This window comes from Electrona antarctica (genome assembly GCF_951216825.1).
Source record: "Electrona antarctica genome assembly, chromosome: 1".
Classification (NCBI taxonomy): domain Eukaryota; kingdom Metazoa; phylum Chordata; class Actinopteri; order Myctophiformes; family Myctophidae; genus Electrona; species Electrona antarctica.
In genome coordinates, this window is record NC_136806.1 from 7,305,899 (window position 1) to 7,322,411 (window position 16,513).

General features: G+C 55.1%; 1 pseudogene across 1 annotated transcript in view; it reads left to right on the forward strand.

Annotated features, from left to right (window-relative positions):
* Nucleotides 1–16,513, forward strand: part of LOC306927573 (contactin-associated protein-like 4) — a 233,051-nt pseudogene that overhangs the window by 172,339 nt on the left and 44,199 nt on the right. The window contains exon 19 of the transcript in view: nt 2,251–2,490. The product of the transcript in view is annotated as a contactin-associated protein-like 4 (transcript). The remainder of the gene's footprint in view (nt 1–2,250; nt 2,491–16,513) is intronic.

Consider the following 16,513-nt stretch of genomic DNA (forward strand, 5'->3'; position numbering starts at 1 on the left):
TCTTTTTATTTCGACGTCGGGCCTAAATGGGTTATGCCTCACTCTCGTTATCGTTCGCTCAGAGTCAGTCGAGTCGAGAAGGCGAGAAGAATGACTTCCCCCCCCGTGGGATGTTGTCGTTCTCCATGCAGCGCTGCTTCCTGTGGTGGGAGGAGTTGTTTGTCCGCCCGTGTGTTTCCAGGCATGCATGCATGCACATGCACACACACACACACACGCACACGCACACACGCACACGCAAACACACGCACACACACGCACACACACGCACACACACATGCACGCACACACACGCACACGCACACACACACGCACACACACGCACAAACACAAACACAAACACACACACACGCACACATGCACACACATGCACACACACGCACACACATGCACACACGCACACACACACGAACACACGCACACACACACGAACACACACACACACGCACACGTGCCTTTGAAGGTGTCTTTGATATCTATGTCCCAAATCTGTAGCAGCCTGCTGCTGCTGCTTATGCCGCTTCTGCTTTGTTTTTGTTTTTGTTTTTGTTTTTGTTTGTTTGCTTGTTTGTTTGTTTGTTTTTTTATGCTGTCATGCAATCACGACACACATTTTGAGACATTTGCTTTTAATAATCCCCTGCACAAATAGCTTGTATTAAAACCAAACAAAAAACATTCTTGACAAATAAAAAGCAAACGTATAGCTCACACCGCATCACAGGACAACACTTTGCGAGCTTGTAGATCTGCTATTTCCGGTGAAGAGGCTAGTGTGGTGTTGATGGAAACAAAACAACAGTACAGACCTAGTACAGAGCCCTGGGGGGGTGGGGGGCAGTTTAACCCATTCAGGCCTGACGTCGAAATTTAAAAAAAAAAGTCTTCTAAATCCCGACAGTTTTCTGAAATACCTCATGTTTCTATGTGATAGTCAAAAATAGCAGATCTACAAGCTTGTAGATCTGCTATTTTTGACTAGCTTGTAGATCTGCTATTTTTGACTAGCTTGTAGATCTGCTATTTTTGACTAGCTTGTAGATCTGCTATTTTTCACTAGCTAAATTATAACATAATGTTTAAAACACCAGAAGATCAGATCTCTTCAGTGGATATGTTGGAGCGAAAACAGAAAACACACTATCATAGAGCCCTGAGGGACTACCAACACACGTGGGGTTTAAATGGTGGGTAATTATACTAATTAATTTCAATACTCTGAAGATGTACAGATAAGAAGAGATGCAGTAGAATAAAAGATAAAGTAATTTCATGCTCGGGTAACCTGACTGGCTTGCTCCACACATTTGTTTTGCAACCTTACTTCCACCTGGGATTTGTTTATTTGTTTATTTTATTTGTTTGATCCCCATTAGCTACTACCTTAGTAGAAGCTATACTCTTCCTGGGGTCCACACATTAAATACATTGCATACATTTTACAAGACTGTATAAGAAAAACAGTTAAAATCTCTGTAGCCCAATAATTGCTGAAGAAGGCCGTCCCATTTCTTTTCAAGCTACTTGGCAGGTGATTGGATGGGTCGACCATCCAATCACCTGCCCACGACCACGCCCCCTCCAGAGATACTTCCGGGTCCTACTTTTGTGTCGCTTTTGTGTCCCCATAGTTATACTGTGGTCGCTCTGTCGGACTAAATCTGAGACGAAAACGACCACGAAAGTCTCATTTTACCGCTTTCCTCGCAACAACAAAGCTACTGGTCTCCCAAATCTGGCTGTGACAGGCCGTCTGCCCCACACTGAATACTATCGCCATTTTATTTCATTGTGTCAAATAAATCCTCATTAATGCAAACTAGATTCAACATACAGTCCTCGACCCTGCACACATTCTAAATATGCCCCCGAAATATTGTACTGAGCAAATGGACTCTTACCACCTTCAATATAATGATAATAATAGTCTTTATTGTCTCCACATCATATATTTTATTTGACACTTGAACATTAATAATTCTACTCGAGTTGGAAGCATTAAGACCCATTTTAACCCTCAATGGCTTCCTTTCTGAAAAATAACGTCATTGTAAAAAGATTCACGCGTTTAGATATTCTATTTACAATGAGTTGCAAATTGTAAATAAATATTGGTTTGTGCACTTTTAAACAGCCGTGTGTCTTCCTCTTTTGTTATGGCCTAAGAGCCAGGTCATAACAGTGTGTGTGTGTGTGTGTGTGTGTGTGTGTGTGTGTGTGTGTGTGTGTGTGTGTGTGTGTGCACTCCAGGGGGCACGGCGTCCAGGCAGAAGGGTTTCCGCGGCTGCGTGCGCGCCCTGCAGCTGAACGGCCTCACGGTGGACCTGGAGGAGCGGGCCAGGATCACGCCGGGCGTGCGGCCCGGCTGCCCGGGACACTGCAGCAGCTACGGCGAGCTGTGCCGCCGCCCCGCGCGCTGCCTGGAGAGAACCGCCGGCTTCTCCTGCGACTGCGTCCCGACCGCGTACACCGGAGCCTTCTGCACCACAGGTAAGAGAGTTTACACACACACACACCGGAGCCTTCTGCACCACAGGTCAGAGAGTATATACTGTACACACGCACGCAGTACACTGAGTACAGCATTGCATGGTTCTCATACGTTTTAACCCATTCTGGGTGGGAACCCCTTTTGGTGTTTTAACTAAGCATTATGTTATACTTTAGCTATTGAAAAATAGCAGATCTACAAGCTCGTAGCGCGGCACCGAGTGCCGCGCTACGAGCTTGTAGGTCTGCTATTTTTGAAAAATCATTGAAATCATTGAATATATATATTCTTTCAGAGCGAAAGTTTTTAACTCAAATATTTGCTTCCGGGAGGAAAACAACATATTTTCAGATGGGGGTCCACGCTCCGCAGCAAATTACATATAGTTTCTGGGGGTCCTTGACATGAAATATTGAGCACCACTGATATAGAAACATATGGGTTTTCAGAAAACTGTCATTTTTTAGAAGACATTTGTAGAATCGTCCTCAGGTCTAAATGTGTTAACTATAGGGTTGTCCCGATCCGATCACGAGATCGGAAATCAGGGCCGATCACGTCATTTTCAAATGATCGGAATCGGATCGGGAGCAAAAGCTAAAAAAGGGATGGGGACATCCCTAGTATCAATATCATATCCATATCATGATATTAGACATGGATATGGTCTGTGATTTGGGATATTTGTACTGTTGTGATATGGCATATATTAAAATAATAATATCGGATCGGGAAAATCGGTATCGGCAGATACTACAAATTAAATGATCGGAATCGGATCGGGAGCAAAAAATAAAATAAACGTGATCGGGACATCTCTAGTTTCCACCATACGGAGGCGCTACATTCCTTGCTTGCTTGGAGGCCCTCCTGTGGCCACGAGGCCCTCCTGTGGCCACGAGGCCCTCCTGTGGCCACGGGGCCCTCCTGTGGCCACGGGGCCCTCTTGTGGCCACGAGGCCCTCCTGTGGCCACGAGGCCCTCCTGTGGCCACGGGGCCCTCCTGTGGCCACGGGGCCCTCCTGTGGCCACGGGGCCCTCTTGTGGCCACGAGGCCCTCCTGTGGCCACGAGGCCCTCCTGTGGCCACGGGGCCCTCCTGTGGCCGCAAGGCGCTAAGAGAGGATGCTTACACTGGGTGAAAAGAGGAGTTAACGGGCAATTATGGGCACTGTGGCCTGGGCCATGGCTCAGCGGTCCAGGCACCTTGGCTGGTAATCCAGTCTGGCAGTGTGCCGCCGGTTCGATTCCCGATCCCGACGGCCTTCACTGCATGTCTTCCCCCCCATCTCTCTCCACATTTCCTGTCAGCCTACTGTCTGCAGGGACGGATTAACCCTCACAAGGGCCCCTGGGCCGGTAATGTTTGCAGGGCCCCCATAGCCCGCGTGCGTGCGACATTTTCATGTTTTTATGTGTTATCATCTTTTTAACCTAAATTTAACAAAATCAACAGCCAATGGAGGGTCCCAGGAGCCCTTTTCAGGGCGTCAAACCTAGTACCTCACAGTCCAATTTCCCCGAAGGGCCCCTGAATGCCAAGGGCCCCTGAATGCCAAGGGCCCCTTGGGCCACGGCCCCACTGGCCCAATGGCTAATTTGTCCCTGACTGTCTGTCCCTCCATAAAAAATATAAAATAAAGGCGAAAGCCACAAAAATAAACATTAAAAAAATAAACCGCTGCCATATACAGGTAAGCAAAGACAGTGTGCGGGGCCTCCTTTTCTCTCATTATTCGCACTGGTTGTCTGCTCCGACACACCTGTCCCTGTAGGTGTGCAAAAGGACCTTTTTTTCTTCAGCTTCAGCTACAAAGATACAAAGTTACAAATACACAAGTGCAGTGGTTCAAAAACGGTGGTGCGTGCACGCCTTGTGGTGCGCGAGCGCCTTCTAGGGGGTGCGCGACATGAAAAGGCTAATGGTGGTGCTATGTTATTTTAAATATATTAACCCATTCTGGACGAGAACCCGTTTTGGTGTTTTTTTTTTTTTATATGTTTTTTTTGTGGCTTTCACCTTTATTTTATATTTTTTATGGAGGGACAGACAGTAGGCTGACAGGAAATGGGGAGAGATATGGGGGGGAAGACATGCAGTAAGGGCCGTCGGGATTGGGAGTCGAACCCGCGGCACACTGCCAGACTGGATTACCAGCCAAGGTGCCTGGACCACTGAGCCACGGCCCAGGCCCCCGTTTTGGTGTTTTAACTAAGCATTATGTTATACTTTAGCTATTGAAAAATAGCAGATCTACAAGCTCGTAGCGCGCCACCGAGTGGCGCGCTACGAGCTTGTAGGTCTGCTATTTTTGAAAAATCGTGAAAATGTTGCACAAATCTTTGTGTATATATATATTCTTTCAGAAGACTTTTTATTTATTTCGACGTCAAGCCTAAATGGGTTAAGCCTATATATGGTATGGTATAAGTATATGCAGAATATAGCCTATGCTGCATATATATGCCATATTCAGGTTCATATATGTGCATATATGTGGATAAATAGGAAATGTATGTCTCTATATAGTGTATGCAACTTGTATTTCCATGTGGGGGGGTGGGTCAGCTATGGTCAGGAGGTAACATGGCCAAAAAGGTTTGGGAACCACTGCACTAGTGTGTGCTCTAGCTTTGGATATGTTGCCTCTGCCAGTGTGAAAGATACACTGCAAAAAATAAATGGAGGGATATGTTGCCTCTGCCAGTGTGAAAGATACACTGCAAAAAATAAATGGAGGGATATGTTGCCTCTGCCAGTGTGAAAGATACACTGCAAAAAATAAATGGAGGGATATGTTGCCTCTGCCAGTGTGAAAGATACACTGCAAAAAATAAATGGAGGGATATGTTGCCTCTGCCAGTGTGAAAGATACACTGCAAAAAATAAATGGAGGGATATGTTGCCTCTGCCAGTGTGAAAGATACACTGCAAAAAATAAATGGAGGGATATGTTGCCTCTGCCAGTGTGAAAGATACACTGCAAAAAATAAATGGAGGGATATGTTGCCTCTGCCAGTGTGAAAGATACACTGCAAAAAATAAATGGAGGGATATGTTGCCTCTGCCAGTGTGAAAGATACACTGCAAAAAATAAATGGAGGGTTATGTTTTCCAGTAAAAGTGGTGGTATTTTGGCGTGTTTGTTTGTGTGTGCCTCGACGGAGCGGGGCGGTATCTGCTATCTGCGTGCCGGTTGTGGTGGGCCGGTCTGGGGGCCAGGCCAAATGTCAGGGCCGAATGTTTGACCCAGTCCAGCCCAGGTACTTATTAGTCTGGCACTCAGGCTATCTCTACGTTGGTGTCTGTTTTGTATCTCTGCTTTTATATGGACCTATTGTAGCCTGATCTCCCTTATGCCATCTGAGAAACGATGCAGGAGCATGCAGTGCCAGGACGGAAGCGGTGTGGAACACTTTCTTTCCCCAGGCAATCAGACTTTTGAACTCCAGTCTCCCTAACAGATAGTACATGAACAACCATATTATTCAGTTTTTATACCTTTTTTTTTGGCTTATGCTTATTTTTGAGGGGCGCTAAGCCCCCTCAAACATTGTCCTAACCCAAACATTGAATGCCTTTGACAATAATAGCCAGCTTTGAGCATTGTATAAACACAAACATTGAAGACGAAGGTGAGGACACAAATTGTGATTGGCCGGAATTAGATGATGTATAATGATATTAAAGAGTGCCCCTCACTTCACACAGGTGTGAGTTTTATGATTATTATAATGTGAATTCCTCTAGTTTTTAGGATTTCTTTAATACAGTTTTTGAGTGGTGTAAACCACTCCTACAACTGGCTTTGTTAGTCTGTCTGTCTGTCTGTGCAGACAAAATGAGCCCCCATAGGCCTCCCATGGTAGGAACAGAGCCCCCATAGGCCTCCCATGGTAGGAACAGAGCCCCTATAGGCCTCCCATGGTAGGAACAGCCCCCATAGGCCTCCCATGGTAGGAACAGAGCCCCCATAGGCCTCCCATGGTAGGAACAGAGCCCCTATAGGCCTCCCATGGTAGGAACAGCCCCCATAGGCCTCCCATGGTAGGAACAGAGCCCCCATAGGCCTCCCATGGTAGGAACAGAGCCCCTATAGGCCTCCCATGGTAGGAACAGCCCCCATAGGCCTCCCATGGTAGGAACAGAGCCCCCATAGGCCTCCCATGGTAGGAACAGAGTCCCCATAGGCCTCCCATGGTAGGAACAGAGCCCCCATAGGCCTCCCATGGTAGGAACAGAGCCCCCATAGGCCTCCCATGGTAGGAACAGAGCCCCCATAGGCCTCCCATGGTAGGAACAGAGCCCCCATAGGCCTCCCATGGTAGGAACAGAGCCCCCATAGGCCTCCCATGGTAGGAACAGAGCCCCCATAGGCCTCCCATGGTAGGAACAGCCCCCATAGGCCTCCCATGGTAGGAACAGCCCCCATAGGCCTCCCATGGTAGGAACAGAGCCCCCATAGGCCTCCCATGGTAGGAACAGAGCCCCTATAGGCCTCCCATGGTAGGAACAGCCCCCATAGGCCTCCCATGGTAGGAACAGAGCCCCCATAGGCCTCCCATGGTAGGAACAGAGCCCCCATAGGCCTCCCATGGTAGGAACAGAGCCCCCATAGGCCTCCCATGGTAGGAACAGAGCCCCCATAGGCCTCCCATGGTAGGAACAGCCCCCATAGGCCTCCCATGGTAGGAACAGCCCCCATAGGCCTCCCATGGTAGGAACAGCCCCCATAGGCCTCCCATGGTAGGAACAGAGCCCCCATAGGCCTCCCATGGTAGGAACAGAGCCCCCATAGGCCTCCCATGGTAGGAACAGCCCCCATAGGCCTCCCATGGTAGGAACAGCCCCCATAGGCCTCCCATGGTAGGAACAGAGCCCCCATAGGCCTCCCATGGTAGGAACAGAGCCCCTATAGGCCTCCCATGGTAGGAACAGAGCCCCCATAGGCCTCCCATGGTAGGAACAGAGCCCCCATAGGCCTCCCATGGTAGGAACAGCCCCCATAGGCCTCCCATGGTAGGAACAGAGCCCCCATAGGCCTCCCATGGTAGGAACAGAGCCCCTATAGGCCTCCCATGGTAGGAACAGAGCCCCTATAGGCCTCCCATGGTAGGAACAGCCCCCATAGGCCTCCCATGGTAGGAACAGCCCCCATAGGCCTCCCATGGTAGGAACAGAGCCCCCATAAGCCTCCCATGGTAGGAACAGAGCCCCCATAGGCCTCCCATGGTAGGAACAGAGCCCCCATAGGCCTCCCATGGTAGGAACAGAGCCCCCATAGGCCTCCCATGGTAGGAGCAGAGCCCCCATAGGCCTCCCATGGTAGGAACAGAGCCCCCATAGGCCTCCCATGGTAGGAACAGAGCCCCCATAGGCCTCCCATGGTAGGAACAGCCCCCATAGGCCTCCCATGGTAGGAACAGCCCCCATAGGCCTCCCATGGTAGGAACAGCCCCCATAGGCCTCCCATGGTAGGAACAGCCCCTATAGGCCTCCCATGGTAGGAACAGAGCCCCCATAGGCCTCCCATGGTAGGAACAGCCCCCATAGGCCTCCCATGGTAGGAACAGAGCCCCCATAGGCCTCCCATGGTAGGAACAGCCCCCATAGGCCTCCCATGGTAGGAACAGCCCCCATAGGCCTCCCATGGTAGGAACAGCCCCCATAGGCCTCCCATGGTAGGAACAGCCCCCATAGGCCTCCCATGGTAGGAACAGCCCCTATAGGCCTCCCATGGTAGGAACAGAGCCCCCATAGGCCTCCCATGGTAGGAACAGAGCCCCCATAGGCCTCCCATGGTAGGAACAGAGCCCCCATAGGCCTCCCATGGTAGGAACAGAGCCCCCATAGGCCTCCCATGGTAGGAACAGAGCCCCCATAGGCCTCCCATGGTAGGAACAGCCCCCATAGGCCTCCCATGGTAGGAACAGCCCCCATAGGCCTCCCATGGTAGGAACAGAGCCCCCATAGGCCTCCCATGGTAGGAACAGAGCCCCCATAGGCCTCCCATGGTAGGAACAGAGCCCCTATAGGCCTCCCATGGTAGGAACAGAGCCCCCCATAGGCCTCCCATGGTAGGAACAGAGCCCCCATAGGCCTCCCATGGTAGGAACAGAGCCCCCATAGGCCTCCCATGGTAGGAACAGAGCCCCCATAGGCCTCCCATGGTAGGAACAGAGCCCCCATAGGCCTCCCATGGTAGGAACAGAGCCCCCATAGGCCTCCCATGGTAGGAACAGAGCCCCCATAGGCCTCCCATGGTAGGAACAGAGCCCCCATAGGCCTCCCATGGTAGGAACAGAGCCCCCATAGGCCTCCCATGGTAGGAACAGAGCCCCCATAGGCCTCCCATGGTAGGAACAGCCCCCATAGGCCTCCCATGGTAGGAACAGAGCCCCCCATAGGCCTCCCATGGTAGGAACAGAGCCCCCATAGGCCTCCCATGGTAGGAACAGAGCCCCTATAGGCCTCCCATGGTAGGAACAGAGCCCCCATAGGCCTCCCATGGTAGGAACAGAGCCCCTATAGGCCTCCCATGGTAGGAACAGAGCCCCCATAGGCCTCCCATGGTAGGAACAGCCCCCATAGGCCTCCCATGGTAGGAACAGAGCCCCTATAGGCCTCCCATGGTAGGAACAGCCCCTATAGGCCTCCCATGGTAGGAACAGCCCCCATAGGCCTCCCATGGTAGGAACAGTCCCCATAGGCCTCCCATGGTAGGAACAGAGCCCCTATAGGCCTCCCATGGTAGGAACAGCCCCCATAGGCCTCCCATGGTAGGAACAGAGCCCCCATAGGCCTCCCATGGTAGGAACAGAGCCCCCATAGGCCTCCCATGGTAGGAACAGAGCCCCTATAGGCCTCCCATGGTAGGAACAGCCCCCATAGGCCTCCCATGGTAGGAACAGCCCCCATAGGCCTCCCATGGTAGGAACAGCCCCCATAGGCCTCCCATGGTAGGAACAGCCCCCATAGGCCTCCCATGGTAGGAACAGCCCCCATAGGCCTCCCATGGTAGGAACAGCCCCCATAGGCCTCCCATGGTAGGAACAGCCCCCATAGGCCTCCCATGGTAGGAACAGTCCCCATAGGCCTCCCATGGTAGGAACAGAGCCCCCATAGGCCTCCCATGGTAGGAACAGAGCCCCCATAGGCCTCCCATGGTAGGAACAGAGCCCCTATAGGCCTCCCATGGTAGGAACAGAGCCCCTATAGGCCTCCCATGGTAGGAACAGCCCCCATAGGCCTCCCATGGTAGGAACAGCCCCCATAGGCCTCCCATGGTAGGAACAGCCCCCATAGGCCTCCCATGGTAGGAACAGCCCCCATAGGCCTCCCATGGTAGGAACAGCCCCCATAGGCCTCCCATGGTAGGAACAGAGCCCCCATAGGCCTCCCATGGTAGGAACAGAGCCCCCATAGGCCTCCCATGGTAGGAACAGAGCCCCCATAGGCCTCCCATGGTAGGAACAGAGCCCCCATAGGCCTCCCATGGTAGGAACAGCCCCCATAGGCCTCCCATGGTAGGAACAGAGCCCCCATAGGCCTCCCATGGTAGGAACAGAGTCCCCATAGGCCTCCCATGGTAGGAACAGCCCCCATAGGCCTCCCATGGTAGGAACAGCCCCCATAGGCCTCCCATGGTAGGAACAGCCCCCATAGGCCTCCCATGGTAGGAACAGAGCCCCTATAGGCCTCCCATGGTAGGAACAGCCCCCATAGGCCTCCCATGGTAGGAACAGAGCCCCCATAGGCCTCCCATGGTAGGAACAGCCCCCATAGGCCTCCCATGGTAGGAACAGAGCCCCTATAGGCCTCCCATGGTAGGAACAGCCCCCATAGGCCTCCCATGGTAGGAACAGAGCCCCCATAGGCCTCCCATGGTAGGAACAGAGCCCCCATAGGCCTCCCATGGTAGGAACAGCCCCCATAGGCCTCCCATGGTAGGAACAGCCCCCATAGGCCTCCCATGGTAGGAACAGTCCCCATAGGCCTCCCATGGTAGGAACAGCCCCCATAGGCCTCCCATGGTAGGAACAGAGCCCCCATAGGCCTCCCATGGTAGGAACAGAGCCCCCATAGGCCTCCCATGGTAGGAACAGCCCCCATAGGCCTCCCATGGTAGGAACAGAGCCCCCATAGGCCTCCCATGGTAGGAACAGAGCCCCTATAGGCCTCCCATGGTAGGAACAGCCCCCATAGGCCTCCCATGGTAGGAACAGAGCCCCTATAGGCCTCCCATGGTAGGAACAGCCCCCATAGGCCTCCCATGGTAGGAACAGAGCCCCCATAGGCCTCCCATGGTAGGAACAGAGCCCCTATAGGCCTCCCATGGTAGGAACAGAGCCCCCATAGGCCTCCCATGGTAGGAACAGAGCCCCCATAGGCCTCCCATGGTAGGAACAGAGCCCCCATAGGCCTCCCATGGTAGGAACAGCCCCCATAGGCCTCCCATGGTAGGAACAGAGCCCCTATAGGCCTCCCATGGTAGGAACAGAGCCCCCATAGGCCTCCCATGGTAGGAACAGCCCCCATAGGCATCCCATGGTAGGAACAGCCCCCATAGGCCTCCCATGGTAGGAACAGAGCCCCTATAGGCCTCCCATGGTAGGAACAGCCCCCATAGGCCTCCCATGGTAGGAACAGAGCCCCTATAGGCCTCCCATGGTAGGAACAGCCCCCATAGGCCTCCCATGGTAGGAACAGAGCCCCCATAGGCCTCCCATGGTAGGAACAGAGCCCCTATAGGCCTCCCATGGTAGGAACAGAGCCCCCATAGGCCTCCCATGGTAGGAACAGAGCCCCTATAGGCCTCCCATGGTAGGAACAGAGCCCCCATAGGCCTCCCATGGTAGGAACAGCCCCCATAGGCCTCCCATGGTAGGAACAGCCCCCATAGGCGTCCCATGGTAGGAACAGCCCCTATAGGCCTCCCATGGTAGGAACAGCCCCCATAGGCGTCCCATGGTAGGAACAGCCCCCATAGGCCTCCCATGGTAGGAACAGTCCCCATAGGCCTCCCATGGTAGGAACAGCGCCCCCATAGGCCTTCCATGGTAGGAACAGCGCCCCCATAGGCCTCCCATGGTAGGAACAGAGCCCCCATAGGCCTCCCATGGTAGGAACAGAGCCCCTATAGGCCTCCCATGGTAGGAACAGAGCCCCTATAGGCCTCCCATGGTAGGAACAGAGCCCCTATAGGCCTCCCATGGTAGGAACAGAGCCCCTATAGGCCTCCCATGGTAGGAACAGCGCCCCCATAGGCCTCCCATGGTAGGAACAGCCCCTATAGGCCTCCCATGGTAGGAACAGAGCCCCCATAGGCCTCCCATGGTAGGAACAGCCCCCCCATAGGCCTCCCATGGTAGGAACAGAGCCCCTATAGGCCTCCCATGGTAGGAACAGCGCCCCCATAGGCATTCCATGGTAGGAACAGCCCCTATAGGCCTCCCATGGTAGGAACAGCCCCCATAGGCCTCCCATGGTAGGAACAGCCCCTATAGGCCTCCCATGGTAGGAACAGCCCCCATAGGCCTCCCATGGTAGGAACAGCCCCCATAGGCCTCCCATGGTAGGAACAGAGCCCCCATAGGCCTCCCATGGTAGGAACAGAGCCCCCATAGGCCTCCCATGGTAGGAACAGCCCCTATAGGCCTCCCATGGTAGGAACAGCCCCCATAGGCCTCCCATGGTAGGAACAGCCCCCATAGGCCTCCCATGGTAGGAACAGAGCCCCCATAGGCCTCCCATGGTAGGAACAGAGCCCCTATAGGCCTCCCATGGTAGGAACAGAGCCCCCATAGGCCTCCCATGGTAGGAACAGAGCCCCCATAGGCCTCCCATGGTAGGAACAGAGCCCCCATAGGCCTCCCATGGTAGGAACAGCCCCCATAGGCCTCCCATGGTAGGAACAGAGCCCCCATAGGCCTCCCATGGTAGGAACAGCCCCCATAGGCCTCCCATGGTAGGAACAGCCCCCATAGGCCTCCCATGGTAGGAACAGAGCCCCCATAGGCCTCCCATGGTAGGAACAGAGCCCCCATAGGCCTCCCATGGTAGGAACAGCCCCCATAGGCCTCCCATGGTAGGAACAGAGCCCCCATAGGCCTCCCATGGTAGGAACAGCCCCCATTGGCCTCCCATGGTAGGAACAGCCCCCATAGGCCTCCCATGGTAGGAACAGCCCCCATAGGCCTCCCATGGTAGGAACAGCCCCCATAGGCCTCCCATGGTAGGAACAGAGCCCCCATAGGCGTCCCATGGTAGGAACAGAGCCCCTATAGGCCTCCCATGGTAGGAACAGCCCCCATAGGCCTCCCATGGTAGGAACAGAGCCCCCATAGGCCTCCCATGGTAGGAACAGAGCCCCCATAGGCCTCCCATGGTAGGAACAGCCCCCATAGGCCTCCCATGGTAGGAACAGCCCCCATAGGCCTCCCATGGTAGGAACAGCCCCCATAGGCCTCCCATGGTAGGAACAGCGCCCCCATAGGCCTCCCATGGTAGGAACAGCCCCCATAGGCCTCCCATGGTAGGAACAGCCCCTATAGGCCTCCCATGGTAGGAACAGAGCCCCCATAGGCCTCCCATGGTAGGAACAGAGCCCCTATAGGCCTCCCATGGTAGGAACAGAGCCCCTATAGGCCTCCCATGGTAGGAACAGCCCCCATAGGCCTCCCTTGGTAGGAACAGAGCCCCTATAGGCCTCCCATGGTAGGAACAGCCCCCATAGGCCTCCCATGGTAGGAACAGCCCCCATAGGCCTCCCATGGTAGGAACAGCCCCCATAGGCCTCCCATGGTAGGAACAGCCCCCATAGGCCTCCCATGGTAGGAACAGCCCCCATAGGCCTCCCATGGTAGGAACAGAGCCCCCATAGGCCTCCCATGGTAGGAACAGAGCCCCCATAGGCCTCCCATGGTAGGAACAGCCCCCATAGGCCTCCCATGGTAGGAACAGCCCCCATAGGCCTCCCATGGTAGGAACAGAGCCCCCATAGGCGTCCCATGGTAGGAACAGAGCCCCTATAGGCCTCCCATGGTAGGAACAGCCCCCATAGGCCTCCCATGGTAGGAACAGAGCCCCCATAGGCCTCCCATGGTAGGAACAGAGCCCCCATAGGCCTCCCATGGTAGGAACAGCCCCCATAGGCCTCCCATGGTAGGAACAGCCCCCATAGGCCTCCCATGGTAGGAACAGCCCCCATAGGCCTCCCATGGTAGGAACAGTGCCCCCATAGGCCTCCCATGGTAGGAACAGCCCCCATAGGCCTCCCATGGTAGGAACAGCCCCTATAGGCCTCCCATGGTAGGAACAGAGCCCCCATAGGCCTCCCATGGTAGGAACAGAGCCCCTATAGGCCTCCCATGGTAGGAACAGAGCCCCTATAGGCCTCCCATGGTAGGAACAGCCCCCATAGGCCTCCCTTGGTAGGAACAGAGCCCCTATAGGCCTCCCATGGTAGGAACAGCCCCCATAGGCCTCCCATGGTAGGAACAGCCCCCATAGGCCTCCCATGGTAGGAACAGCCCCCATAGGCCTCCCATGGTAGGAACAGCCCCCATAGGCCTCCCATGGTAGGAACAGCCCCCATAGGCCTCCCATGGTAGGAACAGCCCCCATAGGCCTCCCATGGTAGGAACAGAGCCCCCATAGGCCTCCCATGGTAGGAACAGAGCCCCCATAGGCCTCCCATGGTAGGAACAGAGCCCCCATAGGCCTCCCATGGTAGGAACAGAGCCCCCATAGGCCTCCCATGGTAGGAACAGAGCCCCCATAGGCCTCCCATGGTAGGAACAGCCCCCATAGGCCTCCCATGGTAGGAACAGAGCCCCCATAGGCCTCCCATGGTAGGAACAGAGCCCCTATAGGCCTCCCATGGTAGGAACAGAGCCCCTATAGGCCTCCCATGGTAGGAACAGAGCCCCTATAGGCCTCCCATGGTAGGAACAGCGCCCCCATAGGCCTCCCATGGTAGGAACAGCCCCTATAGGCCTCCCATGGTAGGAACAGAGCCCCCATAGGCCTCCCATGGTAGGAACAGCCCCCCCATAGGCCTCCCATGGAACAGAGCCCCTATAGGCCTCCCATGGTAGGAACAGCGCCCCCATAGGCCTTCCATGGTAGGAACAGCCCCTATAGGCCTCCCATGGTAGGAACAGCCCCCATAGGCCTCCCATGGTAGGAACAGCCCCTATAGGCCTCCCATGGTAGGAACAGCCCCCATAGGCCTCCCATGGTAGGAACAGCCCCCATAGGCCTCCCATGGTAGGAACAGAGCCCCCATAGGCCTCCCATGGTAGGAACAGAGCCCCCATAGGCCTCCCATGGTAGGAACAGCCCCCATAGGCCTCCCATGGTAGGAACAGAGCCCCCATAGGCCTCCCATGGTAGGAACAGCCCCCATAGGCCTCCCATGGTAGGAACAGCCCCCATAGGCTTCCCATGGTAGGAACAGCCCCCATAGGCCTCCCATGGTAGGAACAGTGCCCCCATAGGCCTCCCATGGTAGGAACAGCCCCCATAGGCCTCCCATGGTAGGAACAGTGCCCCCATAGGCCTCCCATGGTAGGAACAGCCCCCATAGGCCTCCCATGGTAGGAACAGCCCCCATAGGCTTCCCATGGTAGGAACAGCCCCCATAGGCCTCCCATGGTAGGAACAGCCCCCATAGGCCTCCCATGGTAGGAACAGTGCCCCCATAGGCCTCCCATGGTAGGAACAGCCCCCATAGGCCTCCCATGGTAGGAACAGCCCCTATAGGCCTCCCATGGTAGGAACAGAGCCCCCATAGGCCTCCCATGGTAGGAACAGAGCCCCTATAGGCCTCCCATGGTAGGAACAGAGCCCCTATAGGCCTCCCATGGTAGGAACAGCCCCCATAGGCCTCCCTTGGTAGGAACAGAGCCCCTATAGGCCTCCCATGGTAGGAACAGCCCCCATAGGCCTCCCATGGTAGGAACAGCCCCCATAGGCCTCCCATGGTAGGAACAGCCCCCATAGGCCTCCCATGGTAGGAACAGCCCCCATAGGCCTCCCATGGTAGGAACAGCCCCCATAGGCCTCCCATGGTAGGAACAGCCCCCATAGGCCTCCCATGGTAGGAACAGAGCCCCCATAGGCCTCCCATGGTAGGAACAGAGCCCCCATAGGCCTCCCATGGTAGGAACAGAGCCCCTATAGGCCTCCCATGGTAGGAACAGAGCCCCTATAGGCCTCCCATGGTAGGAACAGAGCCCCTATAGGCCTCCCATGGTAGGAACAGAGCCCCCATAGGCGTCCCATGGTAGAAACAGAGCCCCCATAGGCCTCCCATGGTAGGAACAGCCCCCATAGGCCTCCCATGGTAGGAACAGCCCCCATAGGCCTCCCATGGTAGGAACAGAGCCCCTATAGGCCTCCCATGGTAGGAACAGAGCCCCTATAGGCCTCCCATGGTAGGAACAGCGCCCCCATAGGCCTCCCATGGTAGGAACAGCCCCTATAGGCCTCCCATGGTAGGAACAGCCCCCCCATAGGCCTCCCATGGAACAGAGCCCCTATAGGCCTCCCATGGTAGGAACAGCGCCCCCATAGGCCTTCCATGGTAGGAACAGCCCCTATAGGCCTCCCATGGTAGGAACAGCCCCCATAGGCCTCCCATGGTAGGAACAGCCCCTATAGGCCTCCCATGGTAGGAACAGCCCCCATAGGCCTCCCATGGTAGGAACAGCCCCCATAGGCCTCCCATGGTAGGAACAGAGCCCCCATAGGCCTCCCATGGTAGGAACAGAGCCCCCATAGGCCTCCCATGGTAGGAACAGCCCCTATAGGCCTCCCATGGTAGGAACAGCCCCCATAGGCCTCCCATGGTAGGAACAGCCCCCATAGGCCTCCCATGGTAGGAACAGAGCCCCCATAGGCCTCCCATGGTAGGAACAGAGCCCCTATAGGCCTCCCATGGTAGGAACAGAGCCCCCATAGGCCTCCCATGGTAGGAACAGAGCCCCCATAGGCCTCCCATGGTAGGAACAGAGCCCC